This window comes from Haplochromis burtoni, unplaced genomic scaffold (assembly GCF_018398535.1).
Source record: "Haplochromis burtoni strain Fernald_Lab_line unplaced genomic scaffold, NCSU_Asbu1 Contig_1, whole genome shotgun sequence".
Taxonomy (NCBI): domain Eukaryota; kingdom Metazoa; phylum Chordata; class Actinopteri; order Cichliformes; family Cichlidae; genus Haplochromis; species Haplochromis burtoni.
Window position 1 is genome coordinate 5,089,194 of NW_024582362.1, and position 8,381 is coordinate 5,097,574.

Consider the following 8,381-nt stretch of genomic DNA (forward strand, 5'->3'; position numbering starts at 1 on the left):
TCTATCTATCTATCTATCTATCTATCTATCTATCTATCTATCTATCTATCTATCTATCTATCTATCTATCTATCTATCTATCTATCTATCTATGTCTTACTTTCTGTCTCTCTTCAATTGCCTGCTCTCTGCTGGAGTTGGGGATTGACTTAAAAAGTGAGGGTGGCGCGCGGTGATGAGACGCCGCACGGGGAGTCGCAGGGACTCCGCTGTGGAGAGGGGGAGAGATGGAGAGATGGATCGAGAATGTAATTTTAAATGAAAGTCTATTTAACCCGCTGTGAATGGCATGACCCCTATCCTCGCCTCAGAGCCCATCACTGTTAAAAGGATCATTTTCAGAATTCAATCCAAAAACTTCAGCAAGCTGCAATTTACTCTCTCCCACTCTCTCTCCTCTTCCCCTCAGTATATATCTGCCCAGCTAGAGCTTCACAGCAGACGAAAAATAACAATAAAATATATGTCCAAGATTGCACAAGCTGCCCCCCCTTCTCTTCTCTTTTATCTATTTTTAAGTCAGAGCTTTACGGCCCCTTTTGTGATTGGAATTGGAATAAGAGCGCAATTGATCTCAGCAAAGTTAAGTTAAGGTGCAGGTCGCTTAGTATTAGAAGAAGGTAAACCCACCTAACTCGGTTTCATCTCCTTTTTTTCTTTTCATTTAAGAGCCTTACAAAAAGTTAACATAGCTGCTTTTATAGAAGTATCGGCGGGAGTGTAATATGAGAGGAAAAGTAATGCTTTTTTGATAGCATTAACCTTTCGTGGCGCACATTTCCTCAAAGGCCTGTGAAATCTGCGACACGAGACGGCACAAAGACAACAGCCAATATCGTCTCGTCATCCGCGTTCACGATAAAACACGCAGTCCTGCATGCTGTCACCTCACTGATGGTGTCACATTTAATCTATCTGCAACTTTTTATTAGCATTATTATTATTTTTCTTTTATTGTGTGGTGTCACAAACTTCCGAGCTTGTTTATTTTGCACGCAAATCAATGTAATGAGTGTAATAACAATATAAAATGTTATGCCTTTTCCCTGCGCGGTCACAAACAGACGTGCGTAATACAGACGGGTATTTAGAGTCGCTCTGTAATTTGGGGGCCACAATTTGATTCATTTATCCGCACACTGTTATTAACCCTGTGGAAAAAGAGATGTCAGCCGCCATTTCAGCCAGCAGGACATCCGCGCTTTGTTTAAATGCACTAATTACGCGCATACATTAGAGGGGGACGGAATAGCCTGAGCGTAATTTTCACATTTTTCAGTTTCCCGTCTGTTTGACGTGCAGGTGAAGAGATGGCGGAAAGAGGCCGCCTTCAGTTGCAGCGCCACCTCCCCACCCCCTCCCCACCCTGTATTTTCATAACATCCTAACTTGATAATATCCAAGGGGAAACACCGGCTTGTGCGCTTTTCTGTTCGCTTAACGCTCGCATACTGTGGCTGTGCAGCTGTGAACTAGACCCTAGAAGTCCAGAGGCCTCTCAACACATTCACGCCAGTAGGAAACTAATGACGCATTTAGTAGTGCATGCGTGCATTTTAATGGCGTGCCTCGGCCTTTTTTTTTTCATCTGTAACGCATGCCTCGTCCTCTCTGAAGGCCAGGGAAGTGATACTCATGAAGTCCATCTAGGGCCAGCAGGTTGCGGTGGACCTATAGCAGGTCATTCAGCTGGCGCCATCTTCTGGACGGAATAGCAAATTGCTCGCACAGGTGAGCATATTGCACCATTCATGTGTAACCGCGCTTTCCTGCTCCATCCTCACCACTGCCTGTATTGCCAGTTCATATGGGTGGATTAAATGTAATCAAAGCGGAAACCTCCACCCACCTTTAGGAGACAGGTCTGCATGTGAGGCATTTCATATTATTATATTATTATTGTAATAATTTTTTTAAACTACTAATTTGCCGTTGCGTTTTCCGCTGCCCCCTCAAGTTTGCCTCCGCTTTGCATCGCCATGTTGCACCAACTGTCCTTGGTGACGACGGCACATCCTCCATCCATCCCCGCGCTCTGACATAATTGGACACTTGCTCTGCTTGAGAGGCCAAGCAGGAAAAAGAAGGAGAGAGAAAGCGAGTGTGTGTTGGGAGGGGAGGGAGGCTTTTAAGGCGCGCGTAAGCAAAGTTAATTAGCGGTTATTAACAGCCCGCATAATGAGAGCGAGAGGGAGTCAATTTAATGACTTTGTTAGCGCGAGTTCAGAGCGACAGGCGATGATCGAAACAACAAAGGCGAGCGCGCACGCAGCCATCATGCGTAATTTCCAGCGGTAATGCGGTCTGATCAGAAACAAAGGGTTCTAATTTCGTTCAACTGACTCGATAATTTGTCCTTATGTAAGGAAAATAATTAATGACTTAATGCTTCAACAGAAGTAGCTTTCCTTGGGAGAGGGTTTTTTTGGAGGCCTAGTTTGCTGGAGAAGGTGGTAAGGAAATCAATTTCCAGACCCATAATTATTTACATCATGAATTTAAAACGTGGACGTGTGCCTCTGCTCCCAGTTAGTGCGCAGACGAGGGAGAGTCTATTAGGAGAGGAGAGAAGGAGTTTCGCAGTCTCCTTCTCTCAAGCAAATTGTGTGTGGCAACAAATGGGCCACTTGTTATAATGTAGGATAATAGATTTAGATATTAGAACAAACAGCAAACCGCGAAGGATATGGACCGGATGTAGTTTGGCAAACCGTTAAATGTAATAATAAATGCAATATTTAATGCAGTTCATCAGTGCAGATCTGAAGGGTTTGGTGGCAGATGATTCCTGGTTATACTCTGGAGTCCAGCCTCATTCACGGCTGTATCCCCCCCCCCCAGTGCAGGTCACTGTGGCTACCGCCTCGCAAATCATCCAAGCGCCTGCATGCGCGTCTTTACGCATGATTTCATCATTCCACAGATGGGTTGAGTCGGAGGAAAGATGTGAGCGCCATTATCGATTGAGGGAACATGAGACGCCTGCGGGCCACTCTTGGATTCATGGCAGGTGGATAGGTCACCCACACGAGAGCGGCAATTTCACGGCCCTCATTGTCTCCACTGATTACTGCTTTGATCACAGGAATCAAGAGCCCGAGACTCTCGTAAACCTCCAGCGTGGTCCAGGGAGCTCGCGAACTGAAGAGGTCATCATGCTTCATCATCACCATAACCATCAACATCATCATCCTCATCATCACCATCCTCATCATCACCGCTAGTTGACCATACCAACCTGGGGCGCTGTGTGTTTTCACAGGCGCGTTGCCCTTTTATTGATTGCGTGCCTTAATTTTAATTCGATTGCGCGAGTGTCAAAAATTCCGCAAGAATCATCCTAGTAATGAGATAATCAAAGTAATATATGCAAATCAGTTATGTTGCCAGCTTATCAAAACCGGAGTGCCCCCCCTTGAGTCTGAAGAAGTCCATTTATTCAGTTAGTGGCAATACCTTGCGCAAATGGCGCGATGCAAATGACAGTTGATTAGACTAAATTAAGAACCTCGTTTCTCCCTGACCTTGTCTGAGTTTTATGTAAATTCTTTTTTTCCCTTTTTTTTTTTTTTTTTGCTTTAATGTGATAAAAGTGCATTTTTAAAACCTCGGCCTTTGTAGATCTGAACAATATTTTCCACGAGAAAAACAATGGCCTCAAAACATAACTCAGTGTGTCAGTAGCTTGGATGATCCCCTGACTGGCTCTTTTGTGTCTGTCTTGCTGTCTGTCACAAATCTCAGTATACCTTGACCCTGGTGCAACACCCACAGTGACAGAAAGTGTACCGTGATAACTTCCTTGCTGTGGGGGAGTGTGCCTGGAAGATGGACTAGGTGTGGGCGCCTCTGGGTGTGGGTCTCCTTGTGTGTGCCTGTGTGTGTTTACACAATTATGTGTACTCATGTGTGTACCATAACATATTGTCTAAGGAGACAGAGAGAGTGCAGTTCAGACTTCCTCTCTGTGGGGTGTGCGGGGCCTGTAGATGGGAAAGGAATAAATCCAATATAGATTGCAGGGCTGCGCTGCCTCCCGCTGGGGACCCTCAGACTTGCAGGCCAGGATCGAAGTGCTTTTCTCCACCTAAATTGGCCCGAGAGGCCGCAGGAGCAGCCGAGCTACACCCCCAGCACTGGGACTGCCTACGACCTAATGATGGTGCTGGGGACAGACGCAGATATACTCATGCGTACACACAGACGGAGATGCACGCATTTTATACGTACACACCCGAAACTCACACGCAATCATGCCCAGATTGATATAACATCAGTCACACTCTTGCACCAGTCAAACACACACTTTGAGAAGAAAACCACACAGATATAAACACACCCTCCACGTTCTCTGATGTTGAACACACTCATTCCTTGTCCAAAGACCATTCACCTCAAGCCTTCCTCTTCACATCTTAGGCCACCCCTCAAACCTACCTCAGCTAAACTACAGATTTAGAGGAGGCATCCTCACTACCTGTTCGCACACTCCAGAGAGGGAGGAGTGAATAGCATAACTGGCACCACACCAAGTGTCTGGACTGATATGCACTGCTACCATTTGGTTCCCCTGCAAGGAAAACACCACCAGCTCCCCAATGCCATTACGCTTCCTGCCAAACGTCCCGGCACTGTCATTTTGGTTCTGTCCAGGGAGCTAATTCTATTTGTGATGATGTGCCGCTGGGAAGGGTCCAGAAACAGTGTGACAAAATATCCTATAGATGGACATTTGTGGCTCAGTGAGTCTCGGTACCCGCTCGCAGGGCATTAAATGAACTACATAGCTCATCTCTAGAGTGTAGAGCTGGAAGATGTCATGAAAGACCGTGTGCCTTTTGCAGATACAGTTACATTTCTGCATTTTATAAACCATTTTAAATCACTTTTCTTTTCATGGGAAGATTTACGTCATCTTTCTAAACAGATTATTCTATAATGCAGATCGTAGCGCGATCTCACCAGCTCGCACGTCACAGTCTTGCTGGCTGTCTTCTCTGTTGCAGGGAACTCACTTATTACAAAATGAGTGTGGTTAAAAAGAGGATTCAGTGTTTTTAAACTGTTTCGTGGTTACTGCAAAGTGTAAGAGTTTATAGATATGCTATACCGTTTGCTTTGTAGGGCAGGACAGAGCTTTCCCATCCTGTAATAACACTGCTATAGAGCCACTGATATCCTGCTTTTTTGTGTTTGCACTACCATCTTGTATCTTTTCTCTCCTTCGTTTTGTCTTCTCTACTATTTTCCACTTTGTATTTTCTCCCTTTCAGCTCGCTCACGCCTCTCTTGTCTCTTGATACTGACACATCTTTTACCCTGTTGTCTTCAATAGTCCACTTGTGTCTTTGCTATGGAGCAATTCATTCAGTTGTCCCTGGCTACACCCGGCTGTTTTTTTGCTTGCAATTTTCACGTATCGCCTTTTATTTATTTATTTATTTTTAAAATTTAATAACTCATCTATGCCCTTGGGGAAAGCACATTTTGAGTTTATGCGTGTGTGTTTGTGTGCGGCGCAGACACAGAGGATGCATACTAAATATCCTGAATGCAAAGATAAGTACGTGCAGTACACAAACATAGGCCAGAAACACATACACGACAAAATCCTTTTGACATCAATAATTGGTAAATCCTCTGATTAACTTGTAAGAATTGTCCTTAGAGTGCTTAAGTAATTGTGTTTGTGTGTGTCCTTTTTTATTGCATGCACCCCCTCTCTGTAAAGCACATCTTTATAACCAAGCAATTCCAAAGCAATTTTCTCTGTGGGAGGAGAGTGTAATTTTCTATTCTGTGACACTGTGATGTGTAAGAAACTGGGAGCTGGCGCTAAAAGGTGTCTGTAGTGTGTGTCTTGGTGTGGGTGTGAGCCACTTTAATGGCCAACGCGGGGCGGGTGGCGGTGGTGGTGAGCGGGTGCATGTCAGGAAGGCCATCATTTAATGACTCCCAAATAGTGCCCTCCTCGTTAGAGCTATCGTCCTGGAAACGCGGGGCTGTGAACCACGAGAGCGCCACACGCTGCAACAGTCTTTTATCTTCATATTAAACCATTTGCATAACATTACCACGATAGATAAGATTCAGGAGATACTCAACCTACTCAGGGAGCGACAGAGAGAGAGTAGACACAGGAGACACAGAGAGGGTATACTACATGTCCTTGCAAATCTAATCAGCGTTAAATGGAGCTGTCAAATGTGTGTGTGTGTTGTGTGAGTGTGCATTTGCTACTGGAAGGCTCATGTCAGGAGTCATTTAACATTAAAGCGCAACAGTATATAACAGGGCTGTAATTACAAAATGCAAGAATCCAGATGTGACATCTAAATACAGCAGTCATTTATCGGTGATACACAAAATAACACCAAATGGCGTGTGCACTTATATGTCCTTCACAAAGTTGAGTTTTAATGTTTTCTTTTTCTTAACGTGTCGCACAAATTGTATTTGTGGCAGCAGCTCTACAGAATACAAAGAAGTAGCTAATTAGAACAAATTACATTACTAGCATTTTCAAAATTGCAGACATTATTTGCATTGACGGCAGCATTTTGTGCAGCATCAGCAGACTAACAAAAGGCTGAAATTCGTGTTTTTTATAGGCACACCGAGCTATGCTGTTTAAAGTGGTTTGCTCTGTTCTGAGGACTGTCAGATCTGCAGCTGCTCTTCCCTGCTCAAAGAAGAAAAGACTTATTCCAACAGAAAGAGCAGGAAAATGTGCAAGCACACGCTAATTAGTTGTTGCTACTTGCCACTACCCGATTAGCACAGTCAAGAGTCCTGTTGATCTGTACAGTATATTGCGATTAGTATGGATATAGTGTATGCCACTCTGCCACGTCTAAGCCACTCACAGGTGGAGTGAATAGCATCGACCATCTCATTACAAGTCTCTGTTCTTCGCAATCATGTGGATTAGTAACACTCCCCGATGGCACCAGCCTCCAGCTGGACAATGTGCCTCGCCCCCACCAGTGGCTCTGGTTATTAAAATCCTGTATTGAGCCTGAAGCTGAGCATTTCTTTGTCGCTATCTTGGCATTTTGAAACTATATGTGATAAGTGACGGATACTTCAGTTTACAGAAGGTAAGGCTAAGCCCACCCTGCTTTATCGTCCTTTTGGACACAAATAGGGAAGATAAGAAATGAAACTAGAGACTGAGAGCGTGAACTGACCAGGAAAGTACTTTCTGCAGTCATACTTCAAGAAGCAGAGGGCTGTTTTCCTATTAATTTCTATACATCTATATATTTTTTTGTAGTCAGATCCCTGTTCTTCATTAGGAATTAAGATTTTAGGCAATTCATCTTAAGCTTCACTATGTTGATCATTTATACTTTACTTAATACTCCATAAGAGCTACTTAGGAACTGCTCACAAAGAGCCCAAAGTGCTGAACTGTTCTCAAACCTCCACAGATCCCAAACCGGTCGAGCATCTGGAAGCTGTATCGGAAACAAACCTTCACCACTGCACCCCCCTAGTTCCTGTGTCCAAACCAAGATAGATTTGAGCTGTTTTGATGACATGAAGAGGACTTGCACAATATTTGTAACAAGGTTTTAATGTTGTGGCTATAACCACACTGGATTACAATTCCCTGCTCAGACTCTGGTAGAAGTTTAAGTGTAGTTTAAGGGTATAAATAGTATATTTTAAAAGTATTATGACAAAGCTTCAGGTGAATGCTTCAGGCCCTGACACTGACTCGATAAGAGAAAATACCATTGTGCTGTTCAGCTATGGTTCTATGTATGTGTGGGTAGATGATCACTGATCGACAGCTTCCTGACTCTGCTTGCTTGAAAATACCCAGTGGAACAGGGCAACATATAATTTTTATGTGTATTACCACGCATCGTCCCTAGCATACATCTGATCAGTTTGTGAAAAACAAACAAACAACAAATAAATAACAACTGTGAGCCATACAGGACACTTAAATAACTAATTCAACCTAATAGCATACCAGAAAATCGTTTTTTAAAAGGTTAATCTCTCTTTGATATTTTTAACAATACTTTACCTGAATAATGTTTTTGTTTCTCAAAGCAGAAAAAAGGTTTTGTCCTTAATGCCTGTCACAATAAAAGACTGTACACAGAAAGGTCTGGGCACAGATTGAAAGATACGCTGTGTCCTGGATCGGGTGGTATATCACGGAGGATTTGACACTATGTTTTCTTTCTGTGTGTATTTTGAGTGAACTGAACCTTTAATGGTAAGACTAAGGCTAAGGGGGCAAAAATGAGTGTAGGCTACTTGCGTGTGATATGAAAGGCTAAAGATGCCATCACAAAACAGAATACTTACTCTATGTGTGTGTGTGTGTGTGTGTGTGTGTGTGTGTGTGTGTGTGTGTGTGT